The sequence below is a fragment of the Rhinoderma darwinii genome, chromosome 4, assembly GCF_050947455.1.
Source record: "Rhinoderma darwinii isolate aRhiDar2 chromosome 4, aRhiDar2.hap1, whole genome shotgun sequence".
In the NCBI taxonomy this organism is placed as follows: Eukaryota; Metazoa; Chordata; class Amphibia; order Anura; family Rhinodermatidae; genus Rhinoderma; species Rhinoderma darwinii.
Window position 1 is genome coordinate 317,971,220 of NC_134690.1, and position 20,498 is coordinate 317,991,717.

The 20,498-nt window shown below is 44.5% G+C and overlaps 1 protein-coding gene across 8 annotated transcripts in view; it reads left to right on the forward strand.

Annotated features, from left to right (window-relative positions):
* Window positions 1-20,498, forward strand: part of SLC8A1 (solute carrier family 8 member A1) — a 485,568-nt gene that overhangs the window by 169,379 nt on the left and 295,691 nt on the right. For 4 of the 8 annotated variants that reach the window (XM_075862755.1, XM_075862748.1, XM_075862752.1 and 1 more), the window contains exon 1: window positions 15,412-15,791. The exons of 1 other annotated variant lie outside the window; for it this stretch is intronic. The gene's annotated coding sequence lies outside the window, so the exon portion shown is untranslated. Of the gene's footprint in view, window positions 1-15,411; window positions 15,792-15,956; window positions 16,044-17,416; window positions 17,490-20,498 lie in introns of those variants that run through there. 3 more of the 8 variants (XM_075862753.1, XM_075862750.1, XM_075862751.1) reach the window with 3 other exon arrangements.

Here is a 20,498-nt window from a genome sequence, read left to right on the forward strand (position 1 = left end):
CATAGAGCTGTTGTGGGAGCAGCTTGACCGTATGGTACGCAAGAAGTGCCCATCAAGCCAATCCAACTTGTGGGAGGGCCTTCTGGAAGCATGGGGTGAAATTTCTCCCGATTACCTCAGCAAATTAACAGCTAGAATGCCAAAGGTCTGCAATGCTGTAATTGCTGCAAATGGAGCATTCTTTGACGAAAGCAAAGTTTGAAGTAGAAAATTATTATTTGAAATAAAAATCATTATTTCTAACCTTGTCAATGTCTTGACTATATTTTCTAGTCATTTTGCAACTCATTTGATAAATATAAGTGTGAGTTTTCATGGAAAACACAAAATTGTCTGGGTGACCCCAAACTTTTGAACGGTAGTGTGTATATATATATTTTTATATATATTGTGAGGGTTTAGCATCAGGAGAGGTTGGTACAGCGGTTTCTTTGTAGCCAGAGACAGGGACACCGTGCATTAAAAGTCATAACAGGGCTTTGCCTGTGTTTTTATTCTTGTCAAAGAAACAGCCTCTTGTACAACAAGGCAAAATACAAAATAAATCCTGCTCGTCTGAGCACTAACTAAACAAGATTATCTAACTATACCAAGTGCCTTCCTACCAGGCACTGGACACAAAGTAACACAGGTCTTTACTCACATAGCATACAGGCTACTCCAGCCTTAGTAGTCTCCAGTCTGAGTCAGGGGTGAGACTCCCACACACTGTGTCTGCACCTTTTTATACACAGGCTACAGGTGCAGCTAATTGAGCAGCAGCCTTGTCCTACAAACAGAGATGGACTAGGGATTGGGGAACCCGCCCTGCTCTTCTCCAATCCAACTCCAGGCCCTTTTTTCCGGCTTTTCCTTAAGCCGAGATTGGAAAACTAGAGCTTTCTATTGCTAGAAATACGCATTCCCTGGAGCCTAGGATACATATGACAGGATTCTAGGGGAAATATACCTTCCCTCAATGACTTTACCTGTCACTGTCTCACAATATATATATATATGTTGCTCCCATATATTGTTTTCATATATAAAGAAAGGAGATTGCAACATGTTAGTAAGCGACTAATCCTACTCAACGTTTCTGCCTGTCCCAGGCCTTTGTCACCGTCGTTGCTGTAGATAATGAGTAGCGCTACTCATTATCTACAGTCGACAGTGACAAAGGCCTGGGACAGGCAGAAATGTAGAGAAGGATTAGTTGCTTACTAACATGTTGTAATCTCAAAGAACAGAGGAAGTAATCCAGCGCTGAGTTCAGTTGTAAGTTAAAAAGGAAGCGTTGTTCCCATCTTTATTGGAGTAATACAATTAAAAATCGTAGGGAGACGCAGTCCCAGAAAAATTGTCACTTCTTTGCCATGATTAAGAGCACAGGAGCTGCTCGAAACGCGTAGGCCAGGGCAGACCGCCTACTCACAATTTTTCTGGGACTGCGTCTCCCTACGATTTTTAATTGTATTACTCCAATAAAGATGGGAACAACGCTTCCTTTTTAACTTACAACTGAACTCAGCGCTGGATTACTTCCTCTGTTCTTTCCATTATATACCGCCAGCCGTAGCGGGAATCCGAGCGGAGAGTCAGGAGACGCACTTAACTGGTGAGCTGGAGGTTTCCTCCCTTTATTTTTTCTTTTCATGTTGTAATCTCCTTTCTTTATATAGGAAAACAATATATGAGAGCAACATATATACTAGTATGAATAAATATACAAACTTGATCAACTAAAAATTATGCTTGTTTGTGTGTGCTGGTGTATTTTGAGACTGTACTTGGGGACTCCATCCAGGGCCAGCCTTAGTTTGGGGGGGCACCCTGTTCAGGACTCTCTATTGCTGCCCTCCACAAACCAAAAATTAACCACATATATAGACACGCACATACTGGAACATATATACTGTACATACATAAAGGCACAGGCAAATATACATACACACATTCTGGAATATATACATACATAAATATATAGACATCTATAGTCATACAGACACATATATACAGACACACACACACACACACACACACACACACACACACACACACACACACACACACACACACACACGTACATAAATACACAGACAGGAACGTATACAAATATGTACATAAAAGGCACATATATACACATACAGGCACATATATACAAGAACAAAAGACACATTCACATACAGACCCATATTACAGGGCCGGCCTTAGGATAGATGGCGCCCCGTGCAAAATTATCTTTTGGCGCTCCAGCCGATCATAAAAAAATGCCCCATAAAAAAGTATATTTTCCCCCAGAGTATAATGCCCTATATAGTGTTCTCACACAGTATAATGCCCCTTTAGTGCCCCCCATACAGTATAATAATAACATTTATTAATATAATATATTATAACCCCTTCAAGGACGCAGTATTTTGTCCTCCAATTGTGCTCACACAGTATTATGCCCCCTAAGTGCCACACACAGTATATTGCCCCCTGTAGTACCCCTACACAGTATAATGTCCGCTTAGCGGCCCCCACACAGTATAATGCACACCTCACCTGGCTGCCGCACACAGCCCCCCCTTGTAGATTTGCCATACAGCCTTCCTGTAGAAAATGCCATAATCCCCACCTCCTTCTTGTATATCGTGCCATCAGATAGACAGCTCCTCCCTTGTAGACAGTGCCCCCTAAAAAAAATTTTTTTTACTCACCTGGGCCCCGTTCCCACGATGAACTGAGCTGTTCCACTACGAGATCCTTGCATAGGCCAGCATGATCCTGTAGCCTAGTACAGAGTTTTCCAAACTTTTCTGACTCGAGGCACCACTGGAAAAATAACATTTACTCAGGGCACCCCTACCAAAAATTGTTTAGAGAAAGACGGCTAAAAACCAAGCACTACACTAGTAGGGTATGTTCACACAGTGTTTTTTGTAAGGCAGAAAAAAATTCCTTCAGGAATTTTGAAGCAGATTTTAAATTGACAGCGTTGTTTGACCTTTTTTTTTAATTTATTTTTGAGCCGTTGAAGCTAATGCAAAAGACGCAGGCAAAAAAGCACTCCAAACGGGCACCGCAGATTTTTTTCTGCCTCCCATTAATTTCAATTAGAGCTCAGAGGTGGAAGCCACTTGAAGACTATCAGCCCCCCACTCACAGTAAAATGACCATCAGCCCCCCACTCACAGTAAAATAGCCATCAGCCCAGCACTCACAGTAAAATGACCATCAGCCCCCCACTCACAGTAAAATGACCATCAGCCTGCCACTCACAGATTCCCCCTGTAGATAGTGCCACACAGCCCCTGTAGGTAGTGCCACACAGCCCCCTGTATATAGTGCCACACAGCCCCCTTGTAGGTAGTGCCACACAACACCCTGTAGGTAGTGCGACACAGCCCCCTTGTAGGTAGTGCCACACAGTCCCCTGGAAGGTAGTGCCACACAGCCCTTTGTAGGTAGTGCCACACAGCCCACTTGTAGATAGCACCCCCCTTTCTGTAGATAGCGCCACTGCAGCTCCCTGATGGAGTGAAATACCCCTGTGGCCGGGGATATCTGCAGCAATTCTGTTGAAAATCGCAGGAAAAACGCACCATCTCCTGCATTTTGTACGACAGAAAATGGTGCATATTTTGCTGCGTTTTTCACAATGTTAGGAGATGGAGACATCTCCTCTGAAGAATGCAGCAATTCTGGCCACTTTCCGCAGCAGGAATTGACACGCTGCGGTCCGAAAAAAATATGCACCACAGGTCAATTTCTGCTCTGACTTCTTACATAGCATGTGGATGAGCTTTGTTAAATCTCATCCACTATGCTGCTACTGTATTCTGCGGCGTTTATTATGTCCCAAACTCTGGCGGAAAAAATGTGGTAATTCCGCAGCGTGTGGACGAGCCCTTATAGTGTCTGCCTAGGAGAGCGCAATATGGATTCAATCGATTCTGCTGCCAGGGGGCTATTAATTTATTTAGAGAACAATTCAGATCATGACATCACTCCATACAGACACTAAAAGGTGGGGGAACTTTTCTTTTTTTACTTGAGTTTGATGTGGTCCAAATATGTATGTTAATAATGCATTTACGTTAGATTTCACCTCTCATATCATGGTAACATGTCTAAATGTAAATATAGTGAATATGAAAGCCTACCAAAGCAGATGGGAATGTGCAGCTTCCGGACTTAATGTGGCAAAAAGGTATGTTGAAGGTGTTGTTCGCTTTAGACAATCCCTACTGAAAGAATGGTCCCTTGACAATTAGCTGATCACAAAGTGTCTCCCTGCTGGGACCACCAGTGATCAACTGTAATCTCTGTGGAAACCTGGCAGTACGTGCTTAATTCCCCTGCAGCGCCGCCGCAGGTGAAATTAAGCATTACCTAGTGCCCATTTATACCCTTTTAACCATTCTGCGTTCTGGCGAAGAGATGAGGATTCCCCTCTATTAACTCAGAATTCCCTAATAGGGGATATGAAAATGTGTTTTATAAACTAGACAACCCCATTATCAGTGCAAGAAAATAGCTTCCGGGAGCTCTACTAGAATTCCCAGCATTCCACATAGAACCCAACATTCTGGGCAGGAGATGGGCTTGGAGTAGATCAGCTGATAATTTTTCCCTCTGGTCCTTTTGGACTGCATAAGAAAACAAAGTTTTTTCTCAATTATTTATTGCAAAATGTTAATTTTCAATTCCACATTTTCAGCAAAAATAGAGCTTCATTTAAACACAATGTTTGTTTCCTAATTTATGAAAAAGGAAATGTGAAATTGATGTACTTATATGTTTTATGAATTCACATAAAGCTTCATTTCGTTAACTGGTATTTCTAATCAGAATATTTTTTTTTTTTCAGTTAAACAATTAGTATTTTAGTGATTACACATTGTTTTAATTTTTTCACAAGTCAGGAAATATTATAAATTAGATTCTAATTTATAACATTTCCATGTGCTGGGCACTAGAGGGAGCAGTTCCCAATATTGCAGCATGGTCACTGTGGTAAAGCAACCTCATTGATTTAAGCTGCAAATTTGGGGTGGACACACTCTCCTCTAGTGCCCTCACACAATCCCCCCTCCCTTCTTCTGGCTAGTGCCAAGAGAAGGAGGGGTCAGTCTCCTACACTGTGTGCTGCCATTTTCTGAGCGACGGCACAGTGTAGGAGGATTAGATACAGGGCTCAAAAGACACTATCACACGAACATAATACACACATCACATACACGAACATAAATTATCTACTCCAGCCGCCGCCTCCGCTGGTCTACGCTCCTATTCCTTACACCTTCGTTGAACATATGGCCGGAAGCCACGGCCGAAAGTCGTCATCTTACTGTCCGGCAGCGGCTTCCGGTCCACATGAAAATGGTGCCAGATTTTGCTCTGCGAACGAGCTTCGTTTTGGTCTGTGTGGGAGCGGCGCCTGTGCCGTTCCCACACAGACGGCGTATGCTTCTGATAATGGTACGGCTCCCGTTCGCATTCTCTATGGGGTTGTATGTGCCGTATTCCATCTCTGTATGTGTCGTTAATCGAGATGAAAAAAAAAATGGCAGCCCCCATGGAGAAGTAAAAGTCAAAACATAAAAAGGTAAAACATGAGAACACAATGAAATAAAATAGTTGCAAATATTATATTAAAAGCAATATGATAAAAAATAAAATAAATTCATGAACCTTCCCTTTAAGATCACCATGACTACTTTTCTAGCTTCTGAGCGAACCACCTATCTCTTTCCTATCTCTTTTGTGGCCTATCTCTTTTCTCTGCCTTTCTTCCAATTAGGTGTGGGGTTGTATTTATATCTGGTTTCCTTCACCTGGTCTTTGCTTGTGATTTTCCTAGTCTGACTTCTGACTTCAAAAATGGACAGTGAAGTCAGGGACTTCTGAAGCGGAACCCCGGTGCTGTGGCTGGGGATTCCGATCCAGGAGAAGTCATCCAGGGGTGCCATCTATGGCGGCGGGGTGCCATCAATGGGGGGTGGCTATGTACAAGGGTGGGCTGTGTGGCATTACCTACAGGAGGGCTGTGTCATTACCTACAAGGAGGTCTGTGTGGCACTACCTGCAAGGTGGTCTGTGTGGCACTACCTACAAGGGTGGCTGTATCGCATTACCTACAAGTAGGTCTGTGTGGCACTAACTACAAGGGGGTCTGTGTGGCACTACCTACAAGGGAGGCTGTGTGGCATTACCTACAGGAGGGCTGTGTGGCATTACCTACAGGGGGATGTGGCAGTATCTACTAAGGGCAGTGTGTGCATTATCTACAGAGGGCAGTGTGTGGCATTATCTACAAAGGGCAGTGTGTGGCATTATCTACAGAGGGCAGGGAGTGGCATTATCTACAGAGTAAATTTACAACTGAAATTTATCCGTTTTTAAAATGGACAGGGAAAAAAGGGACGCAAAACGAGTCAAAATCCGCCGTTAATAACAGAAAAACGGCCCTGAACGGAAACGGAACGTCCGTTTTGGTGCAATTTTCTTGGCCGTTTTGCATCCATTCCGTTTCTGTTCTGAGCCGTTTTTCCGCTTTTAACGGCCGATTTTGGCCCGTTTTGCATCCGATTTATTCCCTGTCCGTTTAAAAACGGATGAATTTAATTTGACAATTTTTTGCCACACACTGTAGATAATGCCACACACTGTAGATAATGCCACACACTGTCCTATGTAGCTAATGCCGCACACTACCCTCTGCAGCAAATGCCACACACTGCCCTCTGTAGCTAATGCCACACACTGCCCTCTGTAGATAATGCCACACACTGCCCGCTGTAGATAATGCCACACACTGGCCTCTGTAGATATTGACAGACACTGCCCTCTGTAGGTAATGCCACACACTGCCATCTGTAGGTAGTGCCACACACTGCCCTCTGTAGGCAGTGCCACACAGCCCCCCTGTAGGTAATGCCACACAGCCTCCCTGTAGGTAGTGTCCCACAGCCCCCTTGTACATAGCACCCCGTAGATGCTACTCCTCCCCTTTCTGTAGATAGCTTCATTGTGGGGGACTGCTCCAGGAGAAGTCCCTGACTTCACAGTCCATATATGGAAAATGACGACGGGGATTCCACTCCAGGAGAAGTCACTGTCACTGTCCATATATGGACAGTGAAGTCAGGGACCTCCTGGAGCGGAATCCCCAACGTCAATGTCCATGTATGGACAGTGAAGTCAGGAACTTCTCCTGGAGGGGAATCCCCGGCCACAGCGACGGGGATTCCGCCGCTCTGGGAGAAGTCCCTGACGTCACTGTCCGTATATGGCCGAAGCTGTGACTGGGGATTAGAGATTCCACTCCTACAGGGAGCAAAAAAAATCTGCTCCTCCTCCTCACATGCACTGTAAGAAGGAGAAGAGAGCGAGCGACACAAAGCATGGACGTCTCTCAGATCACATCCAAGTGGCAGCCGTGTTGCACAGACGTACGGCCAGGAGAATGGCCGAAAATAGGGCATGTCCCATTTTTTGATGGCCCGATTTACCGGGCCATCAAAAAATCAGTCATGTGAATAGCCCCGTTTGGAGTCTATTGTTCCTACTGCGGCCGCGTGACGGACGTTAAAAAAACATCCGTCGCACACCCAGAAATCCCTGTCGTGTGAATAGGGCCTTAATTGACAACTGGGTATTACCATTCCCCTTGTCAGAGGGGTGTGTCTCTACACAGTCTCACTGATTGGACATTGTCAGTCTGTGTAGGGACCCCCCCAACTGGTAACACCCAGTTGTCAATTTATGAAACGATGATCTTGAATCGTTATTTCATAGGGAATAGAATTATTTACTAATACAGACATGTCAGGAGCAGTGACAGGTACTCTTCAGGCTGTCCTTGTGCCTTCAGGACTGATATAGAGGGAGGAAGGTAGTCACCAGTCAATCTCTTTTTCTATTTAACCAAATAATGACCATATAAGATAATTTTTTATTTATTTATTTATTTTTGCTAATTTTGTAGGGCCTTTTTTAGTAGGTGTAGGTGTAAGGCCCTGTCCACACTTATTTGACACGTTTTTTGATGTTTTTTGACATGGAAACCACGTTGGAAAAAGCACCAAAAAACTTCAGAAAATGCCTCCCATGAAAAAACGCTCGCTGGAAAAAGAAGTGACATGCCCTATCTTCGGGCGTTTACATCTCTGACCTCCCATTGACATCAATGGGAGACAGAGAAAGCGTATTTCGCTGTGTTTTTGCTCGTGGCGCTCAATAGGCGCGAGCGAATAACGCCGCCAAAAATGCGGCAAACACCATGCAGGCAGATCAAAATCTGCTTCAAAATTCCAAACGGAATCTTGAGGCAGAATTTTCTGCCAGCAAAGAAACTCTGTGTGAACAGGGCCTAAATGTTAGTAAAAAAAAAAGTGTAAAATAAAATGTAACAGTGGTTACTCTTTTTTTATTTTTTTAATTTTTTTTTATAGGGGACTTGTCTGCCCCCTGACATGTCTGTTTTAGTAAACACTTGCATTACCCATTAAACAACAATGTTGGAGCATCAGAACTCTGCATTGTGAAATTGTATTCCTCTTGGAAATGTATGAATAATTTGACAACTGAGCATTCCCCTGTTTAGACTGGGTTCAAACGACCTATTTTCAGGCGTAAACGAGGCGTAATATGCCTCGATTTACGCCTGAAAATACGGCTACAATACGTCGGCAAACATCTGCCCATTCATTTGAATGGGTTTGTGGACGTACTGTGCCGACGACCAGTAATTTACGCGTCGTCGTTTGACAGCTGTCAAACGACGACGCGTAAAATGACTGCCTCGTCAAAGAAGTGCAGGACACTTCTTTGAAACTTAATTTGAGCCGTTCTTCATTGAATTCAATGAAGAACAGCTCAAGATTACGGGCGTCAAAGACGCCTCGCATAATGCAAGGAGGAGCTTTTACGTCTGAAACTACGCAGCTGTTTTCTCCTGAAAACAGTCTGTCTTTTCAGACGTAAAAGGAAGCTAGCGTGTGCACATACCCTAAGGGTATGTGCACACGGGAACTGTCTTTTACATCTGAAAAGACAGACTGTTTTCAGGAGAAAACAGCTGCGTCGTTTCAGACGTAAAAGCTCCTCCTCGCATTATGCGAGGCGTCTTTGACGCCCATAATCTTGAGCTGCTCTTCATTGACATCAATGAAGAACGGCTCAAATTACGTTGCAAAGAAGTGTCCTGCACTTCTTTGCCGAGGCAGTCAATTTACGCGTCGTCGTTTGACAGCTGTCAAACGACGACACGTAAATGACAGGTAGTCGGCACAGTACGTCGGCAAACCCATTCAAATGAATGGGCAGATGTTTGCCGACGTATTGTAGCCCTATTTTCAGACTTAAAACGAGGCATAATACGCCTCGTTTAAGTCTGAAAATAGGTCGTGTGAACCCAGCCTTATAGTGTCTGACACTGTCAGCACTGATTGGATGGTGTCAGAGTATACAGCGAAATACAGCTTTTTTCTGCCATGGGTGTTATGCTTTGTTCACATGTCGTGTATTTGACGAGTCTTTGATGCGTTTTGAGCAACCGAAAAACGCGTCAAAAATGCATGCTTTCAGCTTCCCATTGACATCAATGGGAAAACGCATTGTAGTGCATACGACGCATCTCTTTTACACGCGCGTGTTTAAAATATGCGTAGTGTAAAAAAAGAAGCGTCAGGTCAAAATGCGCCTAATGGGAGTCCTAATCACATGCAAAAAAAACACCAAAAACGCGCACAAAATACGTAAAAAAACACGAAATAACGCTTCAAAAATGCATCAAAAGCGCCTGTATTTCAAAAAGCGCTTACACGTTTACATGTCGTTTTTTTAAGGCCGTGTGAACAAGGCCTTGGGAGAAAAACGTTCAGTGATCAGCTGATAGCAGTTCTCGTATTAAACGGCAGACAAGCCCTTTAATTTTTAGGTATTGGATTGAGTTGTGCATTAAAGACATATAGTCACTTTAGGAAAACAGTTTTGAAATAAAACAGTATTTTCACAGGGCTAGTGCATGTTTATTCAAAAAGCTAGACACAAAGGGACAGATTCACGAAGACTGGCATTTCATTTTCTTAACAAATTTGTTGCATCTTTCCGCTGGCCATGTGCCACAATCTTAGCATAACAATTGTGGTCACATGGTCATATCCCTCTCCTCCAAGATCGAACATAAAATAATAAAGTATACTCGCCTCATCACTCTGTCGGGACGTTAAATGCGGCGCAGGTACACAACACACAACGTCCAGAATCAGAACTTTGTGTGCTGCGTTGCATATAAGGCCGTGCTGTCCGGCACCACAACCTTATGGCCTGATGATAGAGCCTGAGGTGATCCTGGGGAGATTATTTTATTTGAATATTTGATCAAGGGGGAGGGGGGGCTGTACGCGGCCTAGAACAGGGCCTGCCTGTCCCCTGTTACGTCCTTGACCACAAAGAAAAATCTACCCCAGCTAGAGATATAATAATCAATATAATATAACTGTTGTGCTGCTGGTGGTCACACCCCCTTTTACAAAGCTCTGCTCACTTTTCTTTCTTAAGTGGCTAGCCTGCGTAAACAGCCCAACAGTTGCAATTTTTCACACAAACTGCTACTTTTGAGGTGTTAGCAACTTTTTTACGCTAGAAAACTTGCGTAGAAAACGTAATAAATTCCCCCAATAAGCTTAGCAGCACCTTATTCACGGTCCAGTGTCTGAGCAAGTCACTAGGTCCCCAGGATAAAGTGTGGCCCTGGGAAAAGTTACGCCGACCTGCGCAAGGATTCTGTCCCAGCATCTTATAGGCTGCAGGCTTAACGTGGCCTGCAGCCTATAGTGTTCAATTGTATCTGCGTCCTGAGGACGCAGATACAATTAAATGTGGCAGTCACTAGTACCGGGGCCCACACCGGTGGTAGCGACACCACTGGGCATGAGGGGACCAATGCCACCTGGCCCATAAATGCTGCGGGCCCTGTAGCAGCCACTATGGCTGCTATAGTGGGCATGGGCCCTTAGAGGATGGGGGCCCTGGGCAATTGCCCAGCTTTCCCCTCCCTAACGCCGGCCCTGTAGGTCCCTTAGGCCCCATCTCATCTCCCTAATGCCGGCCCTGTATGTGCCTTAGGCCCCATCTAGTATGAGCATGGCCAGCAGCTGGTGGTGTTGTACCACAATTGCAGGTATGTGAACAGCCTTGTGGTTGACAACTTCGAGAAATGCTATGTTTTTCTATGAGGCGGCCTATTACCTCCCCATGAAATAAAATGGGGAAAACCTGCAACAAAAAAGCAATGATTACGCAAACACATTTGACATGCTGCGGATTAAAAAACTGCACCGCAGGTCAAGTTCTGAGCAATTTTTCCGCTTATCATTTGTTCAAATCTCATCCACTTTGCTACTGTATTACGCTGTGGATTTTCCTCAACGAAATCCCTTGTGGAAAATCTGCAGTATTTACAGTACGTGTGAACTCACCTCTATAAATGATTCAGCTAACCATACATTGGAGATTTAACATCGCTGTATAAAGGCCGAGTTGAACCATTTGACACCACTGCAAATGTGACATGAAATGACATGACACTAAGGCTGGGTTCACACTACGGGTATGTGCACACACACTAATTACGTCCGTAAAGGACGGACGTATTTCGGCCGGAAGACCCGGACCGAACACAGTTAAGGGAGCCGGGCTCCTAGCATCATACTTATGTACGATGCTAGGAGTCCCTGCCTCGCTGCAGGACAACTGTCCCGTACTGAAAACATGATTACAGTACGGGACAGTTGTCCGGCAGCGAGGCAGGGACTCCTAGCATTGTATATAAGTATGATGCTAGGAGCCCGGCTCCCTGCACTGTGTTCGGTCCGGTACTTGCGGCCGAAATACGTCCGTCAATTACGGACGTAATTAGTGTGTGTGCACATACCCTACCTATTTTCAGACGTAAACGAGGCGTATTATGCCTCGTTTTACGTCTGAAAATAGGGCTACAATACGTCGGCAAACATCTGCCCATTCATTTGAATGGGTTTGCCGACGTACTTTGCAGACGACCTGTAATTTACGCGTCGTCATTTGACAGCTGTCAAACGACGACGCGTAAATTGACTGCCTCGTCAAAAGAAGTGCAGGGCACTTCTTTGCAACGTAATTTGAGCCGTTCTTCATTGAAGTCAATGAAGAGCAGCTCAAGATATACGAGCGTCACAGACGCCTCGTATATTACGAGGATGAGCATTTACGGCTTAAACGACGCAGCTGTTTTCTTCTGAAAACAGGCTGTCATTTCAGCCGTAAAAGACAGCTAGCGTGTGCACATACCCTGACTGAAGGCAGATATCTGAGGAAATCTGACATATTGGATTTTATATGTTAATATCGGGTGTACCCGTTGACATACTTAGAAAGTTTTTCATGACTAATGACAGGTGTGTACAACGGTGCACACTCAAATAGAGGGTGGGATTGGTCTACATACAGCTTCATCATCTCATAAATAGAAGCCCATCCCAAGTCACAGAGCATTGCAGAAATCAATCTGTCAGTTGTCGATGATTTATCGTTTTAACTTATTGTCATCCAGAACGAAAATCTTTACAGACTGCCAGTGAAGTCGATCAGAAAGGGGCCATTTCACATCTCTAGACTAGTGTATAGCCAGTTTAAAGGGTTTTTCCCATCGAAGAATTCACAGGATATGCCATAAATGTCTGATAGATGGGGGTCCTAGATCTGGGACCGCACCTCTAACAAGAATGGAGGTTACCTAAGTTCCATCCTGCCTGTTGAAGTGGCAGCTGGCCGAAGCGTTTACAGTGGGGTATCAATGGCTAGATGGCCATGCTTGGCTATTTCCATAACGCTTACAGGAATCAATGGAGAGAGTCGCACACTTGCGCAGCTACCTCTCCATTAATTCTCTGCCTGGAGCTGGGACCCGCACCTATCAGATATTTATCTCACAAATGTCTTAGATGGAATACCCATTTAAGAGTCCAAACACTTGGTACTCCACTGACGTGGTGCTCAGTAAAGTACTGCAGCCCCATCAGTATTTTCTGAATCACTGCTGCTACCAACCCAGGGGTGTTACATAGCCCCAGTACATTTCACCTCCCCATACATGTGCAGCTGTAATGGGCAGTGCTGCACAAACCCTTGGACACTTTAAATTTTTTTCTACCCTCCTCCATTATTTACATATCGGTGCCGTTATATTTGGCGCCAGATATTTAAATAACCCCCTGAACTGTCAATGGGGCGTGTATTGGCAAGGGGGCGTGTTACTATGGCTGTGACACTGTCCAATCAGATATGGACAGTGTTAGGGTATGTTCACACGCACTGTTTTCAGTCGTAATTCTGGCCTTTTACGCCTGAAAAAAACGGCTCCATTACGCCTACAAACATCTGCCCATTGCCTGCAATGGGTTTTACGATGTTCTGTTCCCACGAGCCTTTATTTTACGCGTCGCTGTCAAAATACGGCGCGTAAAATCACGGCTCGTCAAAAGAAGTGCAGGACACTTTTTGGAACGTTTTTGGAGGCGTTTTTCATTGACTCCATTGAAAAACAGCTCCAAAAACGGCCGTAATAAAACGCAGCGAAAAACGCGAGTTGTTAAAAAAAGTCTGAAAATCAGAAGCTGTTTTCGCCTGAAAATAGCTCCGTATTTTTCAGACGTTTTTGCTCACTGCGTGTGAACATACCATCACAGCAAGAGCGAGGATAGAGGAGAGAGTGTGCGAGTGTGCGCGCGCACGCTCTCACTCTTCAGCGTTCAAGATCAATCTTCTGCCGAACTGGCAAGGGGGCGTGTCACTGCTACGGACAGTGTAAGAGATGTGGAGAGGAGAGCGCACATGCACACCCTCATCTCTTGCGGGAGATCAGTCTTGTACTTTGTCTACCGAACTGGCAAGGGGGCGTGTCTCTGCTACGGACAGTGTAAGAGCTGGGGAGCGCTTGCACTGTCTATAGCAGAGACACGCCCCTTGCCAGTTCGGCAGACAAAGTACAAGACTGATCTCTCGCGCACACTCTCTCCTCTATCCTCGCTCTTGCTGTAACACTGTCCATATCTGATTGGACAGTGTCACAGCCATAGTAACACGCCCCCTTGCCAGTACACGCCCCATTGACCGATCAGGGGGTTATTTAAATATCGGGCGCCAAATATAAAGGCATCGAATCTAAATATCGGAGGAGGGTAGAAAAGAAATATAAAGGGCCCCAGGGTATGTGCAGCCCTGCCCATTACATGCTGCACTCAGCTGCACATGTATGGGGAAGTGAAAGGCTCTCTTCAAATGTTGCAATTCCCTACACAGCACCAGAATGGGAGTTGTGCTGTTTCCTAAGAAAAATGCTGTAGGGACCTTCGCACCTTTCATTCTAGGACCCCTCGCCATCAGACATTGGTTGATAAGGTTTAGGGTACACGACAACGCCAAATACGTCTGAATTTACAGGGCTGTTTTCAGGAGAAAACAGCTCCTGAACTTCATAAGTAATTGCATGTACTCGCGTTTTTCGCGGCATCTTTTACGGACGTATTTGGAGCTGGTTTTCATTTGAGTCAATGAAAAACGGCTCCAATTACGTCCCAAGAAGTGTCCTGCACTTCTTTGACCTGGCCGTAATTTTACGCGCCGTCTTTTGACAGCGACGCGTAAAATTACAGCTCGTCTGCACAGAACATTGTAAGACCCATTGCAAGCAATGGGCAGATGTTTGCCAACGTATTGGAGCCGTCTTTTCAGGCGTAATTCGAGGTCGTGTGCACATACCCTTATAGTAACAGAACCATTATTAAGGTATTGTCCACATTGGACAACCCCTGTCCAAATGCCCTATTAGGACACATAAATGTCATATAGGGGAGCTGCCTCTATTAGCCATAGTGGAGACAAAGAGTGGCTTCGGTTCCTGGAAAACTCACGTGATCACGATCGGCACCATGCAATGCTACAATTCCCCGTTAGCGACTTTTCTCTTGCAGCGAATGCTAGCAATCAGCTGATCACCAGGAGAGGGATCATTTAGAAATGGAGGTGTCCTCGTTCGACAACGCTTTTAGGTGTTTAAAGTGACACAAAGAGACGATAATATCTTTGCAATAAACAGAATTTTTCTCAAAGAATAGTGGTAGACAGAATGGCACTGCTCCTGCAGATAAGACCCTGCTCCCCTGATCTGAGACCCTACATCTCATCATCTATGGCCATCTTTTGCTTTAGTGTCATGTTCTTCACACACATATGTGGAAGGAGCTATAGTTCACAGTAGGGGGAAGAGACACTCAGTTTTCTTCTTTTACTAAAACTGCTGAAATGTGAGAGAAACTGGAACTTGGAGTAATGGTGGAAGTGTGATCAATGGGGTGGGAGTGTCTGGATGTGGATAAGAGGGTTGGCTCCCAGCCATGATGGACTGCAAAGCCTGAGTCCCTCACTCACAAACCAGAGGAAATCGGAAAATATTCTCAAGCAGTGCAGACAGCTGGGGGGAAGCGCAGGGAGGGAGACACAGCAGAGAAATTCTCCTGAGGAGGATCCAGAGAAGTGTCAGCGTGTGTGAGGAGGAGATGTGGAGGAGAGCAGTGTGTGAGTGTGCGCTGTGTGTGTGAGTGGCAGTGCTGCCTCTGTCTGCTGCTGGGTGCGGGCTCTGCATGGCATTCTCTGCAACGATTCGCTCTCTTTCCTCTCTGGTCAAGGCGGCTTCTTCCTGATCTGGACCTATATAAAGGTGGATGTGAGGGAAGCTTCTCCTGGCACAGCTGTGGCACACACCCTGGACAGTACACAAGGTATGCCATGCACTATTTCTCATTGCCATCATTATGGATTAGATCCGCACCATAGAACGTGCTATGTGTGTAGTAGTGGAGAATATTCCTCCTCTGCTGCCAGTCATTATGACGACTCTGCAGATTAAGCGCCTAATACGATTACTGCATTCATAAAAGGGAAAAGGGGCATCGTGCAGCAGCCGGTGTCCTTCATTGTCCGCCCGCTACCAGGACCTGACACTCGCTTGATGCCCTTGCCCGGCACCGGAGGTGTGTGGTTCATTGGTACATCAGTGCCGCACGTTGCTGCAGCATTGGGATGCCCTAACTTTCAGTCAATGCACATTGTACCGTGGCGCTCATGTGCCCCATGCATTCTCCATGTGTAGCTACTAGATTATATATTAGATATTATCATATTTTATCATAGAGTGCTATATATATATATATATATATATATATATATATATATATATATATATATATATATATATACACATGCATATATACACACACATCCTATTCAGGAGTGCATTCTCCATATCTAGCTATTACACTGTATATTATATATCATTAGATTTTATTATAGAATGTCATATTTATATTTTATATATATTTATATTTTATATATATTTATATTTTATATATATATATACATATATATATATATATATATATATATACACACATGTTAATATGTCCTATTCATAATTCATAAGTGCATTCTCCATACGTAGCTATTAGATTGTATATTATATATTATTAATATACTTTATTATAATGTGTCATATATATATATATATATATATACACACACATATATACCGTATATGTTAATATGTCCTTTTAAACTATGATATATATTAATATATATATATATGACCTTTTCATAAGTGCATTTATATATAGTGGCCTCCATAAATCTGTCTATGTTAATGTGATCTATGCATAAGCACATGCATATATAGTATGCTCCATCTGTGTATATATCATCAATCTCATATTTCTATTTATGTCTATTGTACTGTATATTATACATATATAATTATTATATAGTGACATCATATATATATATATATACATATATATGTATCTTTGTTAATGTGACCTATTCATAAGTGCATTTCTATATAGTATACTCTGTCTTTTATATATAATATTTTTTCCTACATTCATGGCTCTCGTGTGTTCTCTGCCTGATAGAGGCACCTAGCACATGCATCAGTCATGCACTGCCTGTGGTAGTAGGTAACGGGCACCGCATGTGTCACTATTGTTAGCATTATTGTGTATCATTTTTTATTTCTTAGCATAATTCCTGCATCTATATCTTTATTATTCCCTGCATATCGTGGTGTAAGTTTACCTGGCTGCAGGCTCAGTTACTAGAGATGGAGAGTAACTGGTAGTAGTCCCCACACTATGCATGGGACAGGATGGTGGTGGTTAACCCATGAAGTGCTAGTTGCCCGCAGTGCGATGCTCATTGTCCCCACCCCCCAGCAATGGAAGAGTAGGAGAGATGGAGAGATGGATTTGTAGCTTTGGTGCCTCAGTGGGAGGAGGTGAGGAGTGTGTGCTCCCTGGAGGGATAATGTGCATGTCTGCTGTGGCTGGAGGTGGGTTATTCTGACTGGAGACATGTGTCCCTGATCCCGCTCTCCCTCCCGTTCCCTCATGGTTGAGTTGGTCATTCATAGTCATGCTGCCTGGAAGGTATTGTCACAGTACTGCAGGAGACAGGCAGCATGCTAAAGGACTAGCCTCCATGCTGCACCCTGCATGTATATGGACAAGTGAGGACACTGGCGCCTACATGTATATGGACAAGTGAGGACACTGGCGCCTGCATGTATATGGACAAGTGAGGACACTGGTGCCTGCATGTATATGGACAAGTGAGGACACCGGTGCCTGCATGTATATGGACAAGTGAAGACACTGGTGCCTGCATGTATGTGGACAAGTGAGGACACTGGCACCTGCATGTATATGGACAAGTGAGGACACTGGCGTCTGTATGTATATAGACAAGTGAGGACACTGGCGCCTGCATGTATATGGATAAGTGAGGACACTGGCGCCTGCATGTATATGGACAAGTGAGGACACTGGCGCCTGCATGTATATGGATAAGTGAGGACACTGGTGCCTGCATGTATATGGACAAGTGAGGACACTGGTGCCTGCATGTATATGGACAAGTGAGGACACTGGCGCCTGCATGTATATGGACAAGTGAGGACACCGGTGCCTGCATGTATATGGACAAGTGAAGACACTGGTGCCTGCATGTATGTGGACAAGTGAGGACACTGGCACCTGCATGTATATGGACAAGTGAGGACACTGGCGTCTGTATGTATATAGACAAGTGAGGACACTGGCGCCTGCATGTATATGGATAAGTGAGGACACTGGCGCCTGCATGTATATGGATAAGTGAGGACACTGGCGCCTGTATGTATATAGACAAGTGAGGACACTGGCGCCTGTATGTATATAGACAAGTGAGGACACTGGCGCCTGTATGTATATGGCTAAGTGAGGACACTGGCGCCTTCATGTATATGGACAAGTGAAGACACTGGCGTCTGTATGTATATAGACAAGTGAGGACACTGGCGCCTGCATGTATATGGATAAGTGAGGACACTGGCGCCTGTATGTATATAGACAAGTGAGGACACTGGCGCCTGTATGTATATGGCTAAGTGAGGACACTGGCGCCTGCATGTATATGGATAAGTGTGGACACTGGCGCCTGCATGTATATGGACAAGTGAGGACACTGGCACCTGCATGTATATGGATAAGTAAGGACACTGGCACCTGCTTGTATATGGATAAGTGAGGACACTGGCGCCTGCATGTATATGGACAAGTGAGGACACTGGCGCCTGCATGTATATGGATAAGTGAGGACACTGGCGCCTGTATGTATATAGGCAAGTGAGGACACTGGCGCCTGTATGTATATGGCTAAGTGAGGACACTGGCGCCTGCTTGTATATGGATAAGTGAGGACACTGGCACCTGCATGTATATGGACAAGTGAGGACACTGGCGCCTGCATGTATATGGATAAGTGAGGACACTGGCGCCTGTATGTATATAGACAAGTGAGGACACTGGCGTCTGTATGTATATGGCTAAGTGAGGACACTGGCGCCTGCATGTATATGGATAAGTGAGGACACTGGCGCCTGCATGTATATGGACAAGTGAGGACACTGGTGCCTGCATGTATATGGACAAGTGAGGACACTGGTGCCTGCATGTATATGGACAAGTGAGGACACTGGTATATGCATGTATATAGACAAGTGAGGACACTGGCGCCTGCATGTATATAGACAAGTGAGGATACTGGTGCATGCATGTATATGGACAAGTGAGGACACTGGTGCATGCATGTATATGGATAAGTGAGGACACTGGTGCCTGCATGTATATGGATAAGTGAGGACACTGGTGCCTGCATGTATATGGACAAGTGAGGACACTGGCGCCTGCATGTATATAGACAAGTGAGGACACTGGTACCTGCATGTATATGGATAAGTGAGGACACTGGTGCATGCATATATATGGACAAGTGAGGACACTGGCGCCTCACAGGTCTTGTCACTTCCTCAGGAGAAGCAGATGAATGGCTGATGATAGAGCTCACACTGCGGATCCCTCACCCCTGCCAGGTCTTGTTCTCTCTGTTTTCACCAATACCTTTTATCTCTCCTCATCACTACAACTGTTAACCTGTTGCTTACCAGGGAGATATGCAGCACTGTGCAGCAGAAGGGTATAGGGAGGGGGGGGGGGGTCCATGTTCATGTACCAATTAAGACTCCATATAACGTATGTGTACCTGTATTTGCCCATGCACACCAGGTGATATTCTGATGTAAAGGGCAATTCAGAGTAAAACCGGTGAAATTTCGGCTTGAATGCTCATCCTTGATGTTGGCGCACTACAGCAGACGTTTTATATATAGATTGGACATGTTAAATAATTTCAGCTGTCACTTTATTATAGTGAATTACAGTTCATCCTAATGGGCATTTGCAACTAATAATGGGTGGAGAAATGAACATCTGACCTTGAAGTATTTCTGTAGCCTCGTACGTTTATGTGCTTATTGGCCATCTACAGCAGACAGTGCGTTCCTATGTGCTACTAGCGCTGTCCTGGTCGCCATGCGCTCATCTCTAGCCACTAGACTAAGTGTAGTATGGCTGGCTAGGTTTGGCTTTTTCGCTGCAGACTCTTGACTACGCTGACTACATTCCACATCAGGACGCTGCCTCATTTCCTGATTTCCCAGTAACCGAGGTGGAATTCATTCATTTCTGCATGTGTCAAACAACAGATTTCTCAATACCTGGGCACAGCTGTTGCTTACACCATATTCCATATTATCTTCTCTCTGTTACATGCCACAAATGTAGAATACCGTGCACATATTTTAGCCCTTTCACAATGAATGGATGTATCATTTCCTACATGTATACCAGGGACTGGGGCATAAATGGTTATCAATGTTATGTATATTTGTAGTAATGCACAGATTTAATATTTTGTTTACTGGGAAGTCAATATTTGTACTATTATTGATCTCTGTATTATACAGGAATGTTCTTGAGCAATGCAGTCCTTGTTTGGCACATGGCAAGTTAATCCTTTCATTGCAGAAAACCACAACTGACATGACTTAGTACCCAGGA